Below are 23,482 nucleotides of genomic sequence, written 5' to 3'. Positions count from 1 at the left end.
ATCACTTTACGAAGAGAACTTCGAATCGAGATCGGAGTCCTCGAATTGGACAGTTTTCGATTGACACGTTCGGACGATAAATGAAAAGCAAAACTTCAAAATGCTCGTAGAAACTCGATCATGACAGTGGCCGAGACCAAGCGACAGTTAAAGCTGCTTCCAGTGTCGATTCGAGAGTTCCCTGCTGGTCCGCGGGGCAAAAAATGGGAGACCAATGTTGTATGGGAAGTTTCTCAGAAGGATGAAGCAATTGGATGATTCAATTACAAAGTTTATCGCGAGAACGTTGGATCAGCATGACGGGGAGCGTGCAAGGACTGTAAATACGATTTTTCTGCTCGCTGGAATCACGCGTTAACGGATCCGAGGATACTGAGAAAAAAGTCTAGTGCCCGGCTAAAAAACGAGAGACACGAGAAGTTTTCCTCGAGGGCGTCAAACGCTTCGTGAATTTGGTACAAACGCTGCTGCGCACTCGACGAACGACACGCAGCCTGCACATACGCGTTTGCAACGTCGAGGGAGCCTGCTCGAAAATCCTGCAGCGTGACAGATCGAAAAAAGGCTTATGAGCCGGTCCCTCGATGCGGAGCGAAAATGCTCGAGTATCGGCTTTCCCGTATGGGACTCCGAGTCTCGCTCTCCTCTCACGGAATCGATCGCTTCGCACTCGGCAACGTGCAACAAAAGTCCGCAATCGATGGGGGCGTTTTGTCACTAATTCCGGAGAGGAAATCCCGCCAGGGTTCCCCTTTTCGGTGCTCTCCTGACGCGCTATTATCGAGAACTACGAAGTTGAACTCTCGTCTTTGAGGCGGTCTCTCCGGCGTTTTCCTCAGTCCGCACCAAACAATTCTTCGCGACTTACTTCTCTGCTTATAAAAGCATATTATTGTGGATCTTCGCTCGCTCCGACCCCGAGGAAAAATCCTAATTATCGAGAAGAAACGCGCGCGCGGAACTTATGACTATTTATCGCTGCTGTGCTGGCCAGCATGAATACAACCCGCATCCGTAACCCCGCGTACGTGCCGTTCCGCGTTACGCATCCCTGATGCGGTACGCCGTTGTACGCGGTGCGTGCATTACCTCGCGGGCCGAGGAACTTCGCAGCGAGTTAAGGCCATTAAAACACTTTAACCACGTTTGCGATTCCTGAGCTCCGCTCACATTTTTCGGGAAATCAAATTTCTGGCTCGGCTTCAATTTTACGCTGGAAGTTCAACGTTACGGACATATTTTTCGAATATTTTTTATTTTTTATTCTTTATTCAGCGAATCAAGAGTTCTAATTGTGCTTCACGCTGGTAAAATTAGTCGATTTTTCCCTCGGAGCGAGTGTCTTTTTGACCTGGAAAAATATGGAAAACGTCGATGCCAATTTCCATTATGAGCACTTTCATTGGGATTTTTTCAATTTTATTTATTTGAACGCACCGAGTTTCGCCTGTTTCTAAAGCAATTATTCCGCAATCGAGAGCGGTTTTTTCTAGATTTTTTCCAAGTATGTTGTTTTGCAGAAATGATGAAATTTTGTTTCGAGAAATTGAAAATTAGCTGCAGCAGCGAAACGATCAGGCTTTGAGGATCGTGCTGTGAATTTTTCGAGAACACTTCGAAGAACAATATGAATGATTCTTTGACAAATCTCAACGTCAATTCGATTGAAAAATCGTTTAATAAACGATCTTGAAAATATAGCAATCATTTGACTACCGCGCCGTGCAGTTTCTACTCCAAATTCGTTCCTTGTTTCACTACGATTTGATTGAATTCACTCGTTAAACATTTGGGACCTGCCATGAGCATATTTCTAATTTCGAGTTATACCATAATGATGAGAGAAGGAATTTGGAGGTTGAAGAGTAAAAAGGGCGATGAAGTAGCGCTGGCCTGGAGGAGGCGCGATGCGCCGTTGCATAATTGAGTCTCTTTCATTTATCGAGAGTTGTATGAGAGTGCACCGAGGACAAAAGAGTATTATGGACTTTACAATGCTGATGAGACGACGAGGAACGAACGCTCTCGGCATAGCGAAGAAAAGAGGCTTCTAATATGAAGGTGAATATGAGGGAAGAGTCGCGATCTCAACGAGCTCGCTCGAGGAAACGGAGACACGCCTGGCTTGCCTGGGCGAGATTGCCTCATAGTCTCCCCCTTCGCTCCTCTCTTACTTCCTTCCGCCCCTCACCGTCGTATCTCTTCTGTATGTAAAACCTCCGTACATATATACGCTCAATTCACAAGGTTTCTTCTCGATTTACTCGAATTTTTATTCCTTTCTTTAAAAGGCATTGAACAATCTTGATTCAGGAAGCTTTATTTCGTTTTTTTTCTTTCTCAATCGATTTTCAACTTTTCCTGTATCGGTAGAAGGAACGAAATTTTCAATGAGAAAAAGCAACAAGAAAAATTGATGGACTCATTGATGAGAATCGTGCCGAATTCGCAAAGTTTTGACTCGCGATTCACTCAAATTTTCCATCGTCTCGTCAACGAGTATGAAGAAAACTTTGACTTTTTAATATATTGCAAGTCGCAATCTTTCAAGACGAAGAAATATCCAATTGAAAAAATGAATGAAAAGAAAAGAAAAAATTGTACGGCCCGAATGACACGAAGCAAATGAATTTGGAAAAATGACTCTAAATACAATTTTTGTTTTTCTTTTGTTGTCCCACAAGAGGTGGGAAATAAATATGGTTTGAAAAGCAAAAAACTTGGAATGGCAAAATGTCAATTTGAGAAGAGAAACGAGTTAAAAAACGAGAAAACAATTCGTTAAACAAATCGCAGGATTTTTTTTTCTCATTTAAACAGATTTATTATTTCTTTTTTGGCGAAATGAATTTTTACCTGTTCTCCAATTAACAGTTACGAAATTTAGAGTGATAAAAAAAAACACGAAATCAATGAGAAATTCCTCGGAATGCTTATTTCGCTATTCGATTGATAAAATTTTCTGCTAAATGAAAAAATTAAAACTATATTTCCAAAGCAGGTCCAGGAAATAATTGGCCAATATAACGAGAACGAGCGTGCCGCATTCTCCTTCTCTTCGTTCGTTTCTTTCATGCTCCGAGTCTTTGGACATATTTTACTCGAAGCATGTGGCTTCCTCCCGGAAAAAAAAGCAAGAAACAATACAATACAAACGGGACGTGAACGAGGCAGATGACGTTCGATCGTACTTATGCATTCATTGATCGCTTTTTCAACGGATTATTTTTTCAAAAGTTCTTTGGAACTTTGCACCAGCTTGTTACAAAGTATAGCAAGAAGAATTACGACTCGCTCGTATCGTTGGAACATTTGGAAAATTCGAAACAACGATAAAAGGAACAAAAAGGCTGTCATTCGACTGTCAGCACAATCAGTTTTTTTTTGTAGTAATGAAAAAAACTTGTTTCCAATAAAAGCGATCGAGACGGCATAATGTTTCCTTTTTTTATCTCAACTTTTATTCAAAAACCTCAAGAGTCTTAACCTCTATAAGCATAGTGAAAAATGTTTTGAGCGAGGTTTTGAGTCACTTGAAATATTTATATTTTAAAGCATGCTCGGGCAACCCTGGAAAAAACTATATTTATGGTAAAATGTCACACGTGTTCGCGGTGTATATTCGTGTATTTATTATATAGCTATGTAACTATGCTGACAGTGAAAATTTGTGATTTAAAATACATTTGCACTTATCAGTAAGTGCTAGTCTGATATGACGAATAACAATCGAAAACAAGACGAAATATAGTTCCGACGTGCATCACTTTTTGCTATCCACATAAAGCTGTTTAGAATTGAAGGGACGAAAAATTGGAAAATTCAAAAATACTGTGCTGTTTGTAATCGGTAAATGCTTAAAAAATATAATATATTTTTTACTAGATACAAAACGAATCCGTTTTCTCCGTGTAGCAAAGAAATTCAATTCCATTGATCAAGTCATTCAATTCAGACGAATCGACACTATTTTTGATCTTTTGATACACTCATCATTCGCGTAAATGAACCGAGTCACGAGCGAGTCATACAGAGGAGAGATTTCTTAAGGAGCAGCAGCATCTTTGTGAATGGAGAAAAGCTCTCATATATTCTTTTGTATACGCCCCATACGTATAGATATACCCGTCGAAAGGTAAGTTTTAGTGACTCCCACACAAGACTCGGACTCTGATACGGGACCGAGAGCAACTTGACCTCGTTATGACCCGTCCAATCATTTAATAACGAGAGTCAATTCGACCCAACAAGCGAAAACGTGTGTCTTCGCTCTCCAAAACACGAATCATGTAGAGGGTGTTCGAAAAATCTCTCGTCGATCGTGTAGGGTTGACGACGAATAGTTTTGAGTTTAGCTGCGAAAAAATTTAACGAAAAAGCCCTTTTTGGAGGGCTCAATTAGAATTTGATGAGAATATTTATGGATTTTATTCATTTCATTTTATTCCTGATCACGCGTATTCCAGAAGTTTTCAAGCAACTTCCGGATATTCTGACACGAGTCCACAGCACCTCAAACTATCTTCCAGAATCGAAAAATCTATGAAAATCCTTGAAAATTATCCCAATTTCGTTTTGCCAGTTTTTCGACACATTTTTTCTCACCCTGTACACGAGGATTTTTGACGACGCAGTAGTCACAGTAGCGTGACGATGAAAACCAGCGGGAATTTCGATCGCAATTGCTCCTGAGACTTGAATGGCGTTCTGTTCATTCACCCAACGGAACGAGTAACTTGGGCCCGGGGTTGGTCAAGCCCGACAATCGGAGGCTCGGATATTCGAGGAAATAGAGAGAGAGAAAGGTGCGATTGAAATGAAACTCTTTTGCACGAAGTCTTGTAGCATTTCCGATTAATTTTCCTCGATTACTCCATACCCCATTGTCAGGTGGCACGTGCGTCGAGTGAGTCTTTGACGCGTTAAGCATAAAACTTGCTTGTGTCCGAACACAATGGCAGCACGCGCTCGAGCTCCGACGCCGCTTTGTCTTGGGACTTTTACGTTTTCCTTTTAAATGTAATTTGTGAATTATTTTTTTGAGCCGATGTCGAATACGCTGTCGGATTCGAAATTATATTTTCGGTTCGTTGTCACGGGTTTTCAAACGTTTTCGGTGCGCGTGAAGTCTGATTTTAATTCAACGCAATTCCTCGCCGGCCTCTCACGCTTCGTTGTGAATCATTCGAACGTTCAGCGAACTCTTTCAACGTCTTGTTTAAAACCGCGTTTTTAAACTCTTTTGGCTATGCGACGAGAACGGAGGCAGAAATCATCCGCGCATTAGTGAGTTTCGACAGAATTGTGCCTGCCATAAGAATAATTTATGTTGCAGCCTGTACCTTTCTCCGGCGCAGGTATTTGCTCAACAGCCCGTTTATTCAATTCGCTTACCAACTCGCTGTATTCGTACTGTGTGTGTGTGTGTGTGTGTGTATCGAGATAAGAACTCGCGCTCCTTCAGTAGAGCGACAAAAGTTCCCCCACGACGCGTTATCTCGTTAATGTAATTCTTGCGGATTCAGGAGAGCGGTGCAGCGGGGAACCAAATCGAGATCGGGCTCTTCAGGATTTCAACTCCTCCTCGAGGTTTTTCACGAATTCATTCGTGTTGAATCACACGGTAAGAAAGAATTCTTGAACGATGGAATTTTAGAAGCGGGACCAACCCGCTTTTTGTATTATTTTCTACAGCGAATTTAATCGTAGAAAAAACAGTGGCGATTCAATCTCGATTCGACAACAACAAAAAATTCTAAAAAATATTTTGAATTATTTTTTTTGAGAAATCACAACTGCGAGGGAGAGATGACTGCGGAATTTTGAAAATGCGAATTTTTTATGAGCTTTGCTCGGTACTGACGCAAATGACTAAAATGCGAATCTGGCTGAGAGTTAAGGAAGTTGAGGCTGTACAGTCATTTTTTTTACCCAAAAGTGATGACCTGTACCTTTCAAAAGTTAGGCCAGTTTACAGTTTGGCAATGTTGCATACACTTTAAATAAAAGTTGGGGAAAAAAAGACGAAAAACTGGTGAAAGCTCAGTCGAACACACGAACAGTGACGATCCTAGCCTCAAAAAACTGCACGGAAAACAGATTATTATTAATATAATCTCAGCAAATCTCCTAATAAATCTGAAAAAAATTGACATTATTCGGCAAGCCTTGCTCATGTTGCCCAAAAAATTTCATATTTTTAGCATCATTTTTAACGGAGATATCACTGAATATGTCTTGACTTCCATAAGATTACATGTTATTTGTCTCCTAAACTGTCTGAAAATGTAACTGATTTTTTTTACACTTCACTTTATAAGATGCAATCGGTTTAAAAGCGGTGACACCATTTTCATTTTAATGCCTCAACTTCCTTAAAGCGATCGTTTCGATGGAAAATTATTTGGATATATTCAAATTTTTATTTTTTAAAATTTATTTACTTTTTTGCTGATCTTGTGTTTTTCCATTCTCGATATTGAGGTAATTTATCAAGGTTTTATTCGATGTGCTGCAGTACTTGAAATTTTGTATAAAATTTCGGGAAAGATTTAGCACGTTTGGAAGATTCGTCCTCCGCCTCCTGTTTAAAATCACTTGTGATCCGTTTTTTTTTCTCGTACGTAAGTTACTCGCAGGTATAGAACGAAATAGTGGATCGGTCACGGCGACGTAACCTTTTCTTATTTTCTTGTTCGTCCCTGGGTGAGGCAGAGAACGTTCCTAAGAAGGTTGCTAGGTGCAGAAGCGAATAAAAGCGAGTTTTCCAGAGCCGAGATGAGGGTAAACCGAAGCGACAGCTGACTGAGCTCGGGGACCTGTTCTCAAGACTTTTAAATCGACCTTCGGAACCGTGCATCTTGGAGGGAAAGACGGAGAGAGAGAGAGCGACGGTTATTTGTTAGCGAACTCTGGCACTTTTGGGAAACTTTAAATCCAGGTAGGTTTTAAACGTCAAACGGAGGCACGTGGAAAATTAAATGGAGGAAAGTTCGCAACAGAGTTGTCAAGGATTTTACGTCACGAATATCGACTCCCCTCTTTTGGAGCGAATTTCTTGGCAAAGCCGGCGCAAAAACTTGCTCGAAATTCTTAATTATTGGTGGCTGAACGCCGAGAAACATTCGAGCTCCGAGGGAAGCTTAACTAATTTTCATTCCAGAAAAATCTGTAGATGGAAAACAAACAAAATTTTTTGCAATCCGAGCACGGAAGAGGAATCCATCAGAATATTTGTCGGAATGATGAAACGAGAGTTTCGACCAATTGCTCGCGCACTCGGAATAATCCGAAGCCTCATTCGGGGGCCTAAAGTACTTTTTCCTCTTTATTGCAAGGCCCGAGCAATTGTGAATATTTTAAAGGCAAACAAAAGGCTCAGTTCCGGAGAGGGAACTAACCCATAAGCATGCAACGAGAATGTGAATTCCGTAAACGTTTTAACGCGGTGATAAAAATTCATCGAGCACTCAATTGTGTGCTCGAAAGGAAATTGGTTGATTGAATTTGCCCCGGCGCTCGAGGAGCCTATGAAAATGTGGGTAAAGAAGTGAGAGTCGTTGATGGTCGAGCGTAATTAGTCGTGCAGGAGAAAAACGACGGAAGAAGGTGGAAGAGGCTTCTCGGGATGCCCGAGGGCTTTTATCGGCTGTTTTGCGTGGATCGGGCGGTCCGGCGACAAAGAAGTCTGAACAAAAAGACGGGCGTGTGAGGTGGTCGCTGCGGCAGCAGGAGCGAGCAACAGCAGGTGCGTACGCGTGCCTTCAACCAATCGACTTTCCTGGCGTCCAGTAAAACATGCAAGACGCACGCGTCTTGGGTATTTATCTTTCTACCTACGCTATGCATACAGCATTCTCGAGAGAGAAAGAGAGAGAGAGAGCGAGAGAAAAGCGGGGGGAGAACGAGAGCGAGGATTAAGTTGAACCGCGCTTTTTCTCGTCGTTACTTGCTTCAAAGCGATGAGGAGTATGTACGACGTAATGAAATAAGGATCGAGATAAGGACAAAAGCTTATGGAACGAGTCGCGGGAATCGAGCACGCGCGAGCACCTTGCCATCAGCATCGTTATTGCCCCCAAACGTAAAAACATCTCGGAGAAAGCCGCTTCGGTTTATATCCGAATAAAAACGAGGAGATTCCTCAGCGGTATTCGCGCAATGGAATATCGACGTTGAATTACGGGAGGAAAGAATTGGAGTGTTCGGTAAATCGAATTGGAAAAATTCATCAGAATTCAGGATCGACGACTGGATTGTCGACTGATGTAATTGTTCAGGTTTTCGTATGTACGGCGAGAAAAAGTGATTGGAGTTAAAGGAAATGTTACGGGGTGCCAATGAAATATTTGCAAAGTTGAGATTAAACGAATAAAATAGTTTTAGATCAAACTGCAAATTCATTCTCTCCGAAAAACATTGGAGCTGTACGAGGAAAACTTTTCACTCAATTGCTGTTAAATCGATAATATTTTTTCTCAGTGAAGAAACGACTTTCGTTCCGAAGCGGGGTCGACACAAATCCACGGGGCAAGAATCGTCCGCCGAAAAGCAAAATCGAGAGACGAATATTTGGTGGTCAAAACAGCGGAACATCTGCGTCGCACGTTTACATTTAGTTTCTCGTTTACGAGGCCGAAGTTTCTCTCGAATTCGAAGGTAACGGAGGTTCGTCCGTGTCCGCGTGTGACGCGGGGCGTGCATGAGGCTGGATGAGGTATGAAAAAGGGGTGAAAAGATGAAGCAATCGGGAGGGAGGAAGGAGAGGGAAAATTTTCAGGGAGAAATGTCCGGCGATTGCTGCTACGGACGCGTCTTTGGAAGCGCATGTGTTACCCAGGTGTCGAAGAGGTACTTTGTCCCCGGAGCACATTTTCTACGTTTCATCATCGTGCAAGATGCGCAAAATAGTAAATCCCAGCTGTGCATCAATTTCCCTAGGTCTGGTCCACCCTCGCCGCGATGACCGTCGTATAACGACCCTCAACGCGACCAAATATTCCCTTCGCGCATGTGATATTTCGACCTCGCTCCCGCTGACTCTTCAATGAGCTGCTCTCAGTTTCTCGCTCTCTTTCCTCGTCCCTCTTCGTCGCTTCGCGTCTCTGTCGCTCCCTCTATAACTACTATACGTTCGAGTCCCTCGCTCGGTTTTGAATTCATTGATTTTCGGAGGCGCAGATGCGCGCCACAAGTTTCTCTCCCCTCTTGTACGCGTTTGGCAATAATACCTGCACGCTATACCTGGCACATACTTCGCCGTATACATATGCATGAGCCTTATAAACGAATGTGCAGTGTTTTATGATACCTATGAATTTGGCACGGTGCTTGAAACGTGGACAACACGTGACAGCCAAAGCTACGTGACGCTCCCGGGATTCTTGCTACCTTTGCACACACATCTTTACGGGGAACCTCAAACTTTCGGCTCTTCCAAGTCATTCGTCAACGTGCAGCTTTCCCCATCTGCGATGCATGCACGAAGCTGCATCGATCCAAAAGTTTATCGAGAAACGAGCTTTTCGCTCTTTATCCCTTGACGTTGCTCGAGTTACTCTCGGTTTCCTCAAGGTTGTTGCTAAATCTTTTTAGAGAGGCTGCAATGCGACCTTACGGATACTGAATGATTACTGTTCATTCGGGGATGAAGAATGCGAAAATTTTCAAGTGTGCGAATGATAATATTATTATTCAGAAATACCGTTATTTTAATCACTCAAGGTTGATAGAAAATTTATTCTCGATAATTGTAAATTGCCTTGAAATAAAGACAAAGTTTGGCAACGTTGCGTCACTTCTTCGTCGTACTCAGCTGTTGGCTTGGATGCAGTGAGCCCTATGCCTCTGTGCACGTCTTACTTTTTTCGCCCGGCGTTTTTGGAGGTTATTACGTCAACGATTGCCTGTCAAGGGATTGCTCCCGTTGGTCTCAGTTATACTACATTGCCGCATTTCTACGCCGCAGTCTCAGTTAACTCGATATGATTGTGATACAGTCACAAATATTTTCGATGATTTCTTGTCATTTAAGGAGGGTCCCGTGAAAAAATTGCCGATGCTTACCATATGGCCGATGCTTGGCTCGATACTGGGTAAACGACCGTTGGGACTCAGCGTTGGGCCCGAGTACGGGCCAGCATGTTTGCCCACGTTTAGTCAATGCTAAACTTGGGCATTGGGACCCGACAACCAGCCAACTCTCGGCCGATGTCGGTTTATAACTGGCAGCCAACCGTTGGGACTCGACGTTGGGCCCGAGCATGGGCCAGCATATTTGCCCACGCTTATAGCCAATGAAGAATTTGAGCATTGGGACCCGACAATCGCCCACGCTTGGGCCGGTGTCGGTTCATGACTGGCAGCCAACCGTTGGAGGCCATCATTGTCCCATACCTCGGGTTAATACTGCTCGCCTTATTTTTTAAAATCTGTACCTGCTATATTGTTAAATATACAATCGGTATCCGCTCATCAGCCTAGGCTCAGCCAGCACTGTCTTGCAACGGCAGCAATTGATGATCAACTTCTGGTCATCCATTAGTTGTTCATCAACCAATTTGTTGTTATTAATCCAAGAATATTTTGTTGCTCGCACTCACCAAATAATAATCGACTCTTTGAAGCAATTTTTTTTTTCAGTATATATAATATTTAGTGGACACATGTTGTGTTATCTTCATTTTTTTGATATTGCAAATGAATTAAGATTTCTTGTATAACAATAATAATAACGACAATAATATCAATAATAATAACAATGATAATCTAGAGACACGGCAGCGTCTTGACGCTAAGTATTGAGGTAAAGTGTAGGCAGAAAGATTCAAGACGGGCCGTGTATCTTTTAATAATATACAGATTAGTCATTTAATTTTTTCGACTTTATTAATTAATCGGCTAAAGGATAAACTTTTTTCAATTTTCTTATCAAAACTCGTACGAGCTAATAAGTTATCGAATTACATGAAAATTTGTTTCCGGGTATTTTACAGTTGTGTACCAAATTTGGTCTAAATCGGTTGAGAATTAAAAAAGTGATTTCAATATGTACACATATGATACAATACCAGAATGGGCCCAATATTTTATTTTGAGAATGTTGATACAAAAATAGGAAGTAGTCGATAGTGTAGTGGTTAGCGTCTCGGACAAACTAGGTAGGCGTTAGGTAGGAAAGTTGTAGGTAGGCAGTTCAAATCCCCTCTGAAAAATTTCAACTCTAAAGAAAATATAAAGAACTGTTTTTTTTTTAAACTAATTAAAATTTCCACAATGACGGATAATTGTATAGGGTGATAAAATAAGCATGATTGAAAATAAATATTATTTAATTAAATAATCGATAACAGGCATTCGCTGGGGAATGACGCTGGGTGAATGTGGGGCTAGCATTGGGCAAACACCGGCCCAGCGTTGGGCCGTTGTCCAAACTAACGCTGGGCCGATACTGGTCCCAAGCGCTAGCCTACCGTAGGACCGTAGCTATCACTCCAACCGTGGTGCTACGGTTGGCCGAGTTATATTGCCAACGGTCGTCCAACCATCGCGTATAGTTGGCGCGGTACTGCACCAAGCTTGGGCCAATGGTGCCGTTTTTCACGGGGTGGCTACGTTCGTCAAATTGATAAGAAATTCATCAAATTCGGTGATAATGTTCTTCAACATCAAGTGCGAAGACACAATTTTTTTCAAAATTTTCTTCTGCTTAGTTATCGAGTAATTACCCATTAAAGCAGATTTCTTATGCCCGGAATGTATACCTATATATATGGAAACGCTATGCTTATACACTTGAACTTTAGTGATCAATTACTCGATAACTGTACAGAAGAAAAATCTTAAAAAATTTGGACTGTCAAATTTGGCCCTAAAGAATATGTTCACCAAATTTTATTAAATTCTTATCATTTTGAAATTTTTTATGTATTTAACATGGTTTAGCATGGCAACATTGTATCGTCGGTAGCCACCCTCCTTAAGTCGGTGAAGTATCTGTTCTTTTCAGTAAAATCATTTTATATATCGTCCTCATCCGAACTGTCACTGTTTTTCAAATGAATTTCTTCATTAAGGTAACTCCTGTACTGCGTGCTAGTCAAATGAGTGCTAAATTTTAAAAACGCTTTTAGGCCAAGTTCAACGTACCGATTAAACTTATTGTTAGTATAGATATGTATTCCAGCATATCTTATCAACGTGAAAAAACATTTAAAATGATAGTTTTGCAAAACTATCAACCGATGGATGCAAATTTCCATGATGACACATTTTCACAGCTATTTTTCAAAGATCGTCTGTATTTTTGAACCGATTTTATTGCACCAAGTCTCATTTTGTTCCGCAACTGATCCTGTACGAATTCACCGCGTAGATTTTCCTTTCAACTCATTCCTGAGAGAAATTATGAATGAAAAAGTTTTTTCACTTAATGAACGATTAGCTGCAACGGTGAAACGATCGAGTTAAAAAAACAACTACACGGTGGATTCATGGAGGACCGGTTGACGAACAAAATGAGACTTGTTGCAATAAAATCGATGAAAAAACGGAGATAATTCTTTGAAAAATACCAGTGAAAATGTGTCAGCGTGGAAATTTGCATTTATCAGTCGATGCTTTTGCAAAACTAGCGTTTTTAATATTTTTACATCTCAATGAGATATGCTGTAATGCAAATCCACTAAGAATACATTTAATCGGTACGTTAAACTTGGTCTAAAAGCGTTTTTAAAATTTAGCACTCATTTGACTAGCATGCGGTACACGAGTTACCTTAATGAGAGTCATATAAGCAAAAAAGTGTGAAGGTAACGACTTCGTGGCATTGAACCGATGCAGTGAAATGACATTTTAACTCAACTTCGACATATAATTTTTCCAAAATGAGTTCGATGAGCTCAGTTTCCTTGAAACAGTACATTCAGGAGATATTCATCAACGAATAGGAACATTTTTATAAGCATCTATTCGCCTCAAAAATGTGAAGCAACAACTTTAAAACGAGCGCCACGCGAGTCCAGAAGTTTTCCTTCGACCGTGACTCCGAACGTGGTCGATAAATTTCGAATTTTTCTTCGAATCGATTCTCTTCGTTTTCAAAGAGGCCTCGCTAATCGTCCTCCGACGAGGGCATCCCCGCTTCGCCATTTTTCGATTTTCAATCGATAAGATATTCAAACCTACCCAAACTGGAATGCAATTTGTTAGAAACAAATGAGAGGCACGGGGGAGGGCGAAGAGCCGAGATGAAGGTAGTGATCGATGCGGAGCAGAGGATGTGTGAGGGGCTCCGCCGTTGTTGCCAGCCGGAGGTGCTTCTCTCGCTGCTTCATCATCAAAGTCGCAGCCGAATGTCAGCTGCTTGCTGCTGCTGCTGCTGCTGCCTCTCGAATCCACTGGCAACTCGCAACTCGCGCGAGCTCCCAGCTCGTCATATGCGATCCTATATACTAACCACAAATCCATATGCGAGTGTATATACATTAGTAAAATATAATCAAACGCAGACGCACGCACGCGTGTGCGTTATAATGCGAGCTGCTGGTCCGACTCGACAACCACGCCAGACGCTATTGTTTGATCAACAATACGCCAAAGCAAACCTCTCGAAGCATGCCTATACACATTGCATTATTATAATCCTTCCTCTCGCTCGCCGTACTCCTGCTCCCTTTTACTTCTCCGAATAACGCGACGCCCTCCGCACTCGAGTGCATATGTATCCCTCAGTGGCAGCTGATTATTGATCATGACCTATGTAATACATTTGTGGCTCGGTGCGACGAAGAGACAGGCCGCTTTACCTCGCGTCGATGAGGCGACACGCTCGCTGAGATGGTTGTTTCTCTGCCTCGTTAATTTCGCGGCACAAACGGAAAAGGGTCTCGATTCTCGTATCGAGATATAGTTTCAATGAAATTTGTCTTTCTTTCGCGGCCTGATTTTGTTACGACGCTGAAGTTTGTAGTTCGAGTGCAACGAAATGAAGGAAAAAAAGGTTTGTATAATTTAGTTTTGTTTTTTTTTTTCTGTTTCGCGAATTATCGGGGCAGGTTGAAAAACTAGAATTGGAAATTCGCAAGGCAACGTTGCAAACTTCAGCGTCATACTTAATTCAACTTTGAGAAATCAGTTTCGTCGATTCGAAGATGGGGGCAAGAGCGGGGCAACACACGGGGTTGTTTAAAAATTGGCGATTTTTTTCCTCCATTCTCTCAATTTTTGGATTTCTTCAGAATGGAAGGAAATGGAGCTTTGTCAAACCTTCGAAAAGAGAGTTCAATAAAGGGAAGAAAAAATGAATTATGAAAAATATGATGGGAGAAATTTTGAAAGATTTCTTTTTCCAATTGAAATCGGATGGAAATTGCAGTTAAATAAGTCGCGAGTTTTTTGGGGTATGCGACTGTGCCCAAATTTTTTTGTTTTTTTCGAATATTGGAAAAAATTAGTTTCTCTTTTGTGCAGCACGATATTTCCTTAGCCCGTTTTGTCGCGTTGTCCCCTCTACTGATATTTCTGGTAAACCAAAAACTATTTTTGTGTTTTTTTTATTTTCTCGTTCCAACAAATGAACGAGCATGTTGTTCCACTTTCGTTACGATTCAACGATATTTCGATGGGTTTGCAAGCCCTCGATGGGGTTGAAAGTTTGCCATCGCGTCCGCTCGTCCATCGACAATATTCAATAAAAATAGTGAACCAACTTCGTTTTCCGCAATTTCTAAAGACACGGAGGGCGAATAGTGTCCAAGAAATATCTCGGGGCCCTCCGGCGCGCTGCGTGGCCGTCGTCCCGAGAATTTTCAACGGGCCACTCACAGCACGATTCGTTTCTTTAAAATACAGTTGTTCTTCAGTCGAGTTCTTCATCGGTTTTATTAATTGAAATGCGATAAAAAAAATGTATCGAAACAGGGTTTTTTCCTAGTTGTGTGGGACCTTCGCGACTCGCTTTACTGCTGGCCCCCCGATAATTACAATGTTAGAGGGCGAGGGTCTCGATGGAAGGATGAAGGCGTGCATAAATTCGTACGAGGAGGGTCGCGGGCCTGAATGAGGAGATCTATCAGCAATCTTGTAATGCAGGAGGAGAGGGGAAGGAAAGCGAAGCAGCGGGAGATGACGGTGGCACAAACGAGAAAGGTTAGGGAAGCGGCCACGCGCCACTCCGTCTTTCCTTCTCCTTCTTCTTCGCCTCGGACCTGAATCTCCTCCCTCGCTCGGTTAAATCCCTTCGTCTCTTTCCCTTGGTCTCACCCCGGCGGTTCTTTCTCTCGCGTTCATTTGAGCCCGCACGAAAAATTCTCGCAACACGCATCTGTCGAGCTCCTTCCACCACCGTCGATACGTTCGCTTGGTAACAGCCTCCTCCCGCGATGCTCCTTCACAGTCGGGCTGTGCGTTCTCGTTAAGGTATATTCTCATTAAGAGGTTTTATTCTTTTCATAACTCCAGACGCGGCTCGTTTACGAGCGTGTGCATGTGTTTGGGGGGACCGAGGGGCTCATGAGCGCGGTGGGATAAATGCAATAAGAATTTGGCGTGCATCGAACTAGTTAGGGCTTATTTTCATATAGAGGAACTCTCGAGTCGGTGGATCGGCGAGGATCGATATTCCGCTAGGGTCAAGACCAAAGTACATCGACGTACTCCCACACTTTCTCTCTCAGCCGCCGGTACAACGAACCCTCCCTCTTTCTCTCGCAGCTTCCGCAGCTGCGCCATCCCCAAATCGCGCGCGCAATCCTCCTGCGGGTAAACGGCTATGTATGCGCAGTTCCCTTTTCCTCCTCGCTCCCCGTTCCGTTGCGCGTTTCCCTCTCGTCGAAAGACACCTCTCTCGAGTGCGCGCACATTCGATTAACCGTGCTCCAGGCAACGTCGGTCCTTGGCGCTTCCATTGAAAATCTAAAATCGACTTTCCTCCGCGCGGCTGAATTCTCCCCGCCGGGAGAATATCCCTCGAGCGACAGCGCTTCCCGCGCTAAGCATTAATTTAGTGACACACACTCCGTGTCGTATTCGCCGTTAAACAAAGGAAACGTCAAAGCTTCGAGGAGCCTCCCTCGACCTGAGTCGTCCAAATTTAGCCTGCTCCGGCGAGTCCGCGCCCAAGTTCAGGGCCCCCCTGGCTCGCGGCTGCTCGACGCGATGCTTCAAAGTTATTTACGGTTTACAGGGGGTGGAAAAGCCAGGCGGAAAATACGCTTGGGCTTCCGGCCCCGAAGCACCAGGCTCCTTCGATCAATCCCCATTTTCGTCTACGGTAATGGAGCTCCTGTCGAGGTCGATAACTAAACGGCACGTGGACACTGAACTCCAATCGTCAATTACGTTCTGCTCTTCTTCCATATTTCTTATGCATTAACCGTTGAGACGCCCGCGTGTGTACACGTTCCTCGGGTGATCGACGTCGGCTCGTCGATCTACGAGGATCGCAAGAGAGGCGACCGATTCGAAGGTGAACGCCTGTGCTCTCGCCTCTCCTCGCCCAGACTCCTCTCTCTCTCCCTCGCTCTCTAGCCTCTGCTCTCGCTCGCCATCTCTCTCGCTCCGGGCGCGCGCCCGGAGCGAGAGAGACCGACGAAGAGCTATAGTATTGCTGCCGAGCGCTAAACTGCACATCTGCCGATTCGTGGCGAGAAGGCAGGTGGCCAGTGCCGGCATTCCTCCCTCCTCTTTCCTCATCCGCATCTCCCTCTTACTCTTGCACTTTTGTCAGGCTCCATCGGTCTTTACGCGCACGGTCTTCCTCCCCATATACCAGCGCGTACATACCCTCGTACGCCCATTCTCTTTCATTCGGGCTTTCTTTCTCTCTTTTACTATATGCCGAAGCTTTCTCCCCCGTTGCCTCTCCCTCCTTGCGGCAAAAGAAGAGCCACGCGACAGCGCGCCAGGCGCGTGTCGCTTCTCCCACTCCGATCCCCACGTGAAAACGATCTCGTCTTCTTATCTGTCTCTCTCCCTCTCACCTTTTCTCCCTTCTCAAGTCTCTTCCGTTCTCCCAGACAGCAGCAGCAGCCCGAATTAAAGAGGTTGAGAATTCGGAGTACCTCGCGCCCCTCGCGCACCATCCAGCGGCCAAATTACAAGCCCGCTTCTCTCATTCGATGCTTAATCGATTGATTATTATTAACTTGAGATCGTCCCGCTGAGATAATACCTCACTGGCGCAGCTACTCCAGCGACTACGGCGATCGTCGCGATTGCGTGATAAATTAGATACGAATGAAGGCCACCAAATGCTTCGTCAGTCGCGTTACGGTTTTCGTGTTTTTTTATTTTTTTTTTTTATTTTTAACGCCACTTTGCATTCGACTTTCCTAAAAGGACCTTCGACGAATGCGCCTTTTCCGAAGCCGCACCCGCCGCCATCTTTCTTCCTTCGTTCTTTCTACGAAGGACTCAAAACTCTGCTTTATAATCGTCCTATTTTTTCATGTGTTCCAACGGCGCAGAACTTTGAGAAAAAATTAATGCGATTTTGACGAGAAAAAAGTGAAGAAAAATGAATGAATTTATTCGAGGGACCGAATGTTTTTTCTGTATTACCCAGCGAGGAAAGTTTCATTGAACGAAATGTTTTAATGAAATGGTATTTTAAAAAAACATTCTTTTATTGGGATGAACTGGCAACAGCAGTTAAAAAACCCACGATCTCGAGCATAAAATATTGGACTCGAAGGTGGAGAAAACGAGAAGTGAAAAAATGGAGAAAAAAAGAGTTGTGTCATGGGGTGAAACAAGTGTCAGAAATGCCACGACTCGAAATTATGCTCATCGTGTGCATAAAGCGTCTTTTAAATATTTGACATGTCGAACGAGCTCGAATAACGAGAGCGGGATTATCGCGATGGCGCAAAGGGGAGAACCGCGCGAGGGCATACACGAAAGGGTTGTGGCATTTTTTTCCTTCGTCCCTCACGTCCAACCCCTTTTACGATCGTTGCCTCCCCCATCGTTTGCACTCTTGCATACGTGGGTCAATGTCGTCAAGGTTTTTTACTCGCGTCTACGAGAACTCCGGCACATGTCTTCACAGTCGATGGACTTTTCATTCGGTTGGAGTTGTATACCGTAAAAAACCGTCAATAACAGGAGGAATACACTTTGGACGTTGGTGGGGAGAAAAATAAATGGAATCGAACGGATTTCAATCGGGAGAAATCGAAGGGAAACATAAAAAATACGAAGGAAAGGATAAAAATATTTTTTTGTGTTTCGCATTGATCGAATGTGAATGAAAATCATTTTCATTGGGGGAGCCTGGCTCCCAAACCGGGCACTTCAAAAATTATGCAAAATCTTTGTCGTTCTTTCAAATTCTCATGTTTTTTTTTTGTGAATGAAAAAAAATATATAATTTTTTCGATAATTTCGTTTTTCGCTGATTCATTTGAAAATGTTGGTCATTTTTTTCAAGCAATGAACGCAAAGAAACACGTTTTGGTTCAGGGTTCCCAAACACCAAAGTGAAAGAGATTCGCTTCGATCCCGACCACGATTTTTGTGGAGAATCGAAATCCATTATTTCTTGGCGGTCGATAAAAATTATCATAAAAATGTGTACAAAGCGCTGTGAGTTTCACGAACTTTCCGTCTCAAAGTCTCGCCGCGGTGTCTTTCGACACGGATTTTCTTGAACCAACAGCCATTTCCGTGACTTTCATGCAAATGAGTACATATTTACAGGAAATTCTTTCCTACCTACTGGATCTTGGAACGTACGCTTAGAACGAGGATCAACATTCGGACTCGGACAAATGTAAATGTCGAAAAATTATGTCAACTCGTGAAAAAAAGTTCCATAAATATAATTCGACTCGATCGAATCGGTCGCTCGGGTTAAGCAGCCCCGGGCGAGGTCGGTACTTGGATGGAGGAACGCGCATCAGGTTTTCTGGATTTTTGAGAAGCACGATCGACGGAAATCCACGAAAAATATGGCCGCCGGTAGCAACCAAATTTTTTACAGTTTCCCTGAGCCCTCGTGCAAATACGAGAAAGAATTTTAGCAAAAAGATGTTGCGAGCAGCACTTTAAGGGGGTCCCCCGGGCAGAGGAATGAGAGAAGAGAAATCAGGAGAAAAGTAGAGACCAAATGCTGGGATGGGCTCGTGAAAAGCCAAACGGTATGCCCAGGGACAATGGAAATTAAACGAAAAATATCCAACCAAACACTCGCGATCTTTCAACACCACAAAAAGTAGTTTCGAGCTGTAAACTTTTCTGAAAACTTTATGGATCTATAAATCATAGCGGGGGATAATTAGATGCTGAAATAACAAAACTCGAAATAACGAACAGCAGCTAATTTCACATGAGTAAACGAAAAGTCGTGACATTCAAAGTGGAATGAAACTTGTCCATCTCAGAGCTCACAAACGTCACAGAATTCCTTTTTTTCTCTAACAAAAGCCCAAGAATCGATCCATGAGATCAAGAACCAAAAAATTTGTTCTATTCGCGAGTTTTTAACTGCAAAATCCATTTTTTCATAGCTTGGAGGAAAATTTACAAAAGAAATGAAACGAACCAAAAACAGTAAGTTTGGGGCCTCAAAATAAGTTTTTGCCGCGTTCGAACGGTGCGAAATTCAATTTAACGTCCGGACAAATCGTCCCCGGTGACGGATGAGCTCCCCACTCGATTCGGTGTCGGGAGTGCTGAGCCGAGATTCCGGACACCCCATAGATCAGTGCGTTTGTACGAACATATGTATATAAAATTAACGGGTCGTCCAGTCTTGTGGCGCGCCGCGGTCATGGCACCAGGTCCCAAAACCTTTTCCAATTGACGTCAGTACCGAACACTCTCATACCAGTTTCATTCTTTTTTAGTCGCTTTTCTTTTTTTATGTGCCTCTTTCTCTGGCACGAAAGGGTTAAGAATACGACGGGACGATGTTGCAACGTGCGTTCTAGGCGTTGCACTAAGATTGCCGCGGCAAAACACGAGACACGCGAACCGGAATAGACCCCGACGTGACGCTAATAGTCGCGATCGAGATATCTCGGACTTTGGATTATTCGGCCAGAGAATTCTGTCACGAATTTTTAGTACGCGCGATTACTTTTTCATTAATATAAAAAAGGGATGCTGCGAGAGAAGAATTACTTATGAATAAAATGCGGAAGCTCGGTGAGCAACGATCCTAATGGGAAGAAACCTTCAACCGAACGCTGCTCATTCGTAATTTTTTCCTTATTCTAATTTGGGTTCAAAATAATTTCGGTGAATAAACTCCTCATAGGCCTGTGCCAGCAGCTACTTTGGGGAGCTTTCTATTTCATTCTAAAGTAAGCAAAGTCATTTTAAGCCTTAGCGTGCCCACCTTCACAGCGAGACATTTCGTGCACATGGGCTCACTTTGACCCCAGGTCATTTTTGACATCTCGGTAACTATGCGCTTTTCGGAATAAAAGGTTTAGTCACTTTTCGCAGTGAATTGATCCAACTTTAAGGCTGCAAAGTCGGATTTCAAAAAAAATCTTTTTTCATCGTTCAAAAACGTGCTCAAAGTTGATGGTGCGCGTAAAAAGCACTTTTTCGATTAAATCTCTCGTAGAAAATTAAATTTTGAGTTTTGAAAAAAATCCTTACAGAGTTTTACAGACAAGGGTCCATGCTTTAAGGGAAAAATAGTCCACTTTGCAACCGTTCCAAAAAGTCTATTTAGTTTGGAGTATGAAGTTGGCTATGCTCCTTTTACTTATTTTAGAGAGGGGATAACGATTTCTTAATATTGGGGGTTTTACTTGTGAGATGCTCATCTGTAAATGCTATTCATGTGAGAAAAAAATTTTGGGGTCAACCTGACCCCAGATGCACACTAAGGGTAAACTAAGGGAAAATCATAGACACGTAAAATAGCAAAATTTGAAAAATTGGTACGCACGGTTCGCTTGGGCACATTTTGAGAAACCATGTACGCCAAGTTTTTGTTCGAAAGCTTGATTTTTTAAAAATATTTTTGGAGAACGAATAAAAACAAATTGACAAATAAAAACAAACAAATTAGAGGGAAAAATATAATAAATATTATGATAAACAAGGTCGCGACTTTTTAATACTTGACGTAATTTTTCCTCTTTTAAAAAGTTTTTACTGGAGTTCACATTTTCTCGTCGCTAACCGCACGCGAATGTCAATTCTTGGTCATCATTCTTGTTGACAAGAATGTACAGGCCCGTAAATGGGAATTACAATATTCGTAAACGAAAACCAAGTTTTGTTGAAATATTCAAGTTTTTCAACCTTTTTTATCTGGACCACAATATTTCGAGTCGTTACGAAAAAGTTTGTTTTAGTTTGCTCAAGTTTTGTTGCTGGATTCGGGAATTTGTCGCCTGGACAAATTATTTTGATATTTCAACAAAATTGCTTTTCAGTGCACGCATGGAAAAAAGTATTAAAATTGATGGAATCCACTGCAACTTTATTAAAAACGTGCAGGAAAGGGATTCGTTTTGTTTGTTTAAAAATAAAATCATCGAAAAACTTCTACTTTTTTGCACTAAAATTCTGCGTGTAGTTTTATATAATTAAGAAATACCGTAATGAGCGTGCACACAATATCATTTTGTTACACTCTCATGTTCCACAAATGAAAAATCCTCGCGAAAATCCGAAACTTTGAATGTCGGTCTAGTGAGTTGTAAAATTGTCACGAATTTTCAGATTTTTTACTTCAAGTCGATTAAAACGTTTCAAAAATGCTGTGACGCCATAAAACCGCCATACAAATACACTTATAAAAGTGAGTTTCGGAGTTTTTTCGGCAAATTTCAATCATTGTTTTTGTAATAGCCGCTGACGATTACAGAAGTTCGATGGTTCGAACTCCACCTTCATAAATGCACGGGCAAAAACAACCTCTCCGTGACAATGTTCGTGGTTGTAAAAAAATGTTGATATTTTATGACGAAAGTGTAGAAAAATTTGGTGTATTTTGACCGAATTTTTGTTCATTTTGAAGCAAGGACTTGATCGAAAACATCACAGAAAAAAATTTGTTGCAATCCATGTTTTTCACTCAACCCTTGGCTTCCTGAGACTCCTTTCAAAAAGGACCCATAACTGTCAAATTTTAGTACTTAACACTGAGAAAAAGATTGTTGTTTCAGTAGCAATTTCTTCATTTAAGGAGGGTGGATAGCGACGATACAATGTTGCCATGCTAAGCCATGTTAAATACATTAAAAATTTCAAAATGATAAGAATTTAATAAAATATTTTTTCTTCTCTACAGTTATCGAGTAATTGATCACTAAAGTTCACGCGTACAAGCATAGCGTTTCCATATACATAGGTATACATTCCGGGCATAAGAAATCTGCTTCAATGCGTAATTACTCGGTAACTAAGCAGAAGAAAATTTTGAAAAAAATAGTGTCCTCGCACTTGATGTTGAAGAACATTATCACCAAATTTGATGAATTTCTTATCATTTTAACGAATGTAGCCACCCTAGAGAGAATGAATCTGCAGTTTGACTTATTTCTCTCAGTGAAGAGTGCGGTGGGGCCGGCACCGGGTATTTTCAACCCCTGGCGTTGAGAGTCACTGGCTCGAGTATCGAAACTAAAAAACACGAAAACGAGCGTCGCTCTGAGGATTTTCATCCCATATGGAAAGAAAGTTACAACGTTTAAATGGGACGATGAGATTGAAATAAGAGAATCGACTGTGAAAATCTGGCTTTCGAGAAGTCAATTAAAAGGAAAAAGTTTTGTTTGACATTTGAGAGAGAGAGAGAGAGAGATGTTGAGCGACCGAGTCCGTGGGTACAGCAATAGTTGACAACGTCAACATTCGGAGGCATTTGGACGCTCGAGCAATAATGCTGGGGATTGGAATGACGTTGGATTGGTAGGACTTTTCATGTGATGGAATCAGTGCAGCGAATAAATCGAAGCCGGATGCGACAGGAGGCTGGTTCGAGGGTGGAAAGAATCGAACGTAAATGCAGTAGCTCAAGTTTCGTGTAGCTTTAACTTTAAAATAATAGGTTGATGTTAGTCCAAACGAATATGAGGAAAGAGTGCGTGTAGACAGGAAAAAAGGGAGTCCGTGGCGGATATATTCGAAGCCAAAAGCGAGAGGAGTCTGCGACGGGGCCGAAAATAGCATCGGCCAGTGTGCAGCTGCCCCCGTCGTCGTCTTCGTCGCGGTGCGTACGCTTACTTTGCTCCGCGAGTTAAAGAAGCCAGCAACGGCCTTAATTTCGTCCTGTTTCTCGCGACTCCCATTTAAACGGACATGGGCGCCGCTGCATTATCGCGATTTTTTACTTCCGGGTGGTTCGTTGCCCGGTACGAATCGAGCTGAGAGATTACTTCGTCGGAAGTTCCGTTCGAGTATTCTTCCGAAGCGAGATTTCGCTGCCCCCGTTTTCTGGCTCTATCAGAATGCGATGAACTTTGAGAAACGATATTGCGCTGGGAGAAGCTGCAAAAAAGAGATCGTCCAGTTC

At 42.5% G+C, this 23,482-nt stretch overlaps 1 protein-coding gene across 2 annotated transcripts in view; it reads right to left on the bottom strand.

The window, feature by feature from the left end:
• The window catches only part of neur (E3 ubiquitin-protein ligase neur), a 56,917-nt gene that overhangs the window by 28,493 nt on the left and 4,942 nt on the right, over positions 1–23,482 (bottom strand). The gene's annotated exons all lie outside the window — the stretch shown is intronic.

The sequence above is a fragment of the Venturia canescens genome, chromosome 1 (assembly GCF_019457755.1).
Source record: "Venturia canescens isolate UGA chromosome 1, ASM1945775v1, whole genome shotgun sequence".
In the NCBI taxonomy this organism is placed as follows: domain Eukaryota; kingdom Metazoa; phylum Arthropoda; class Insecta; order Hymenoptera; family Ichneumonidae; genus Venturia; species Venturia canescens.
Note: the sequence above shows the minus strand (reverse complement) of the source record. Positions and strands in the feature narration are given on the sequence as shown.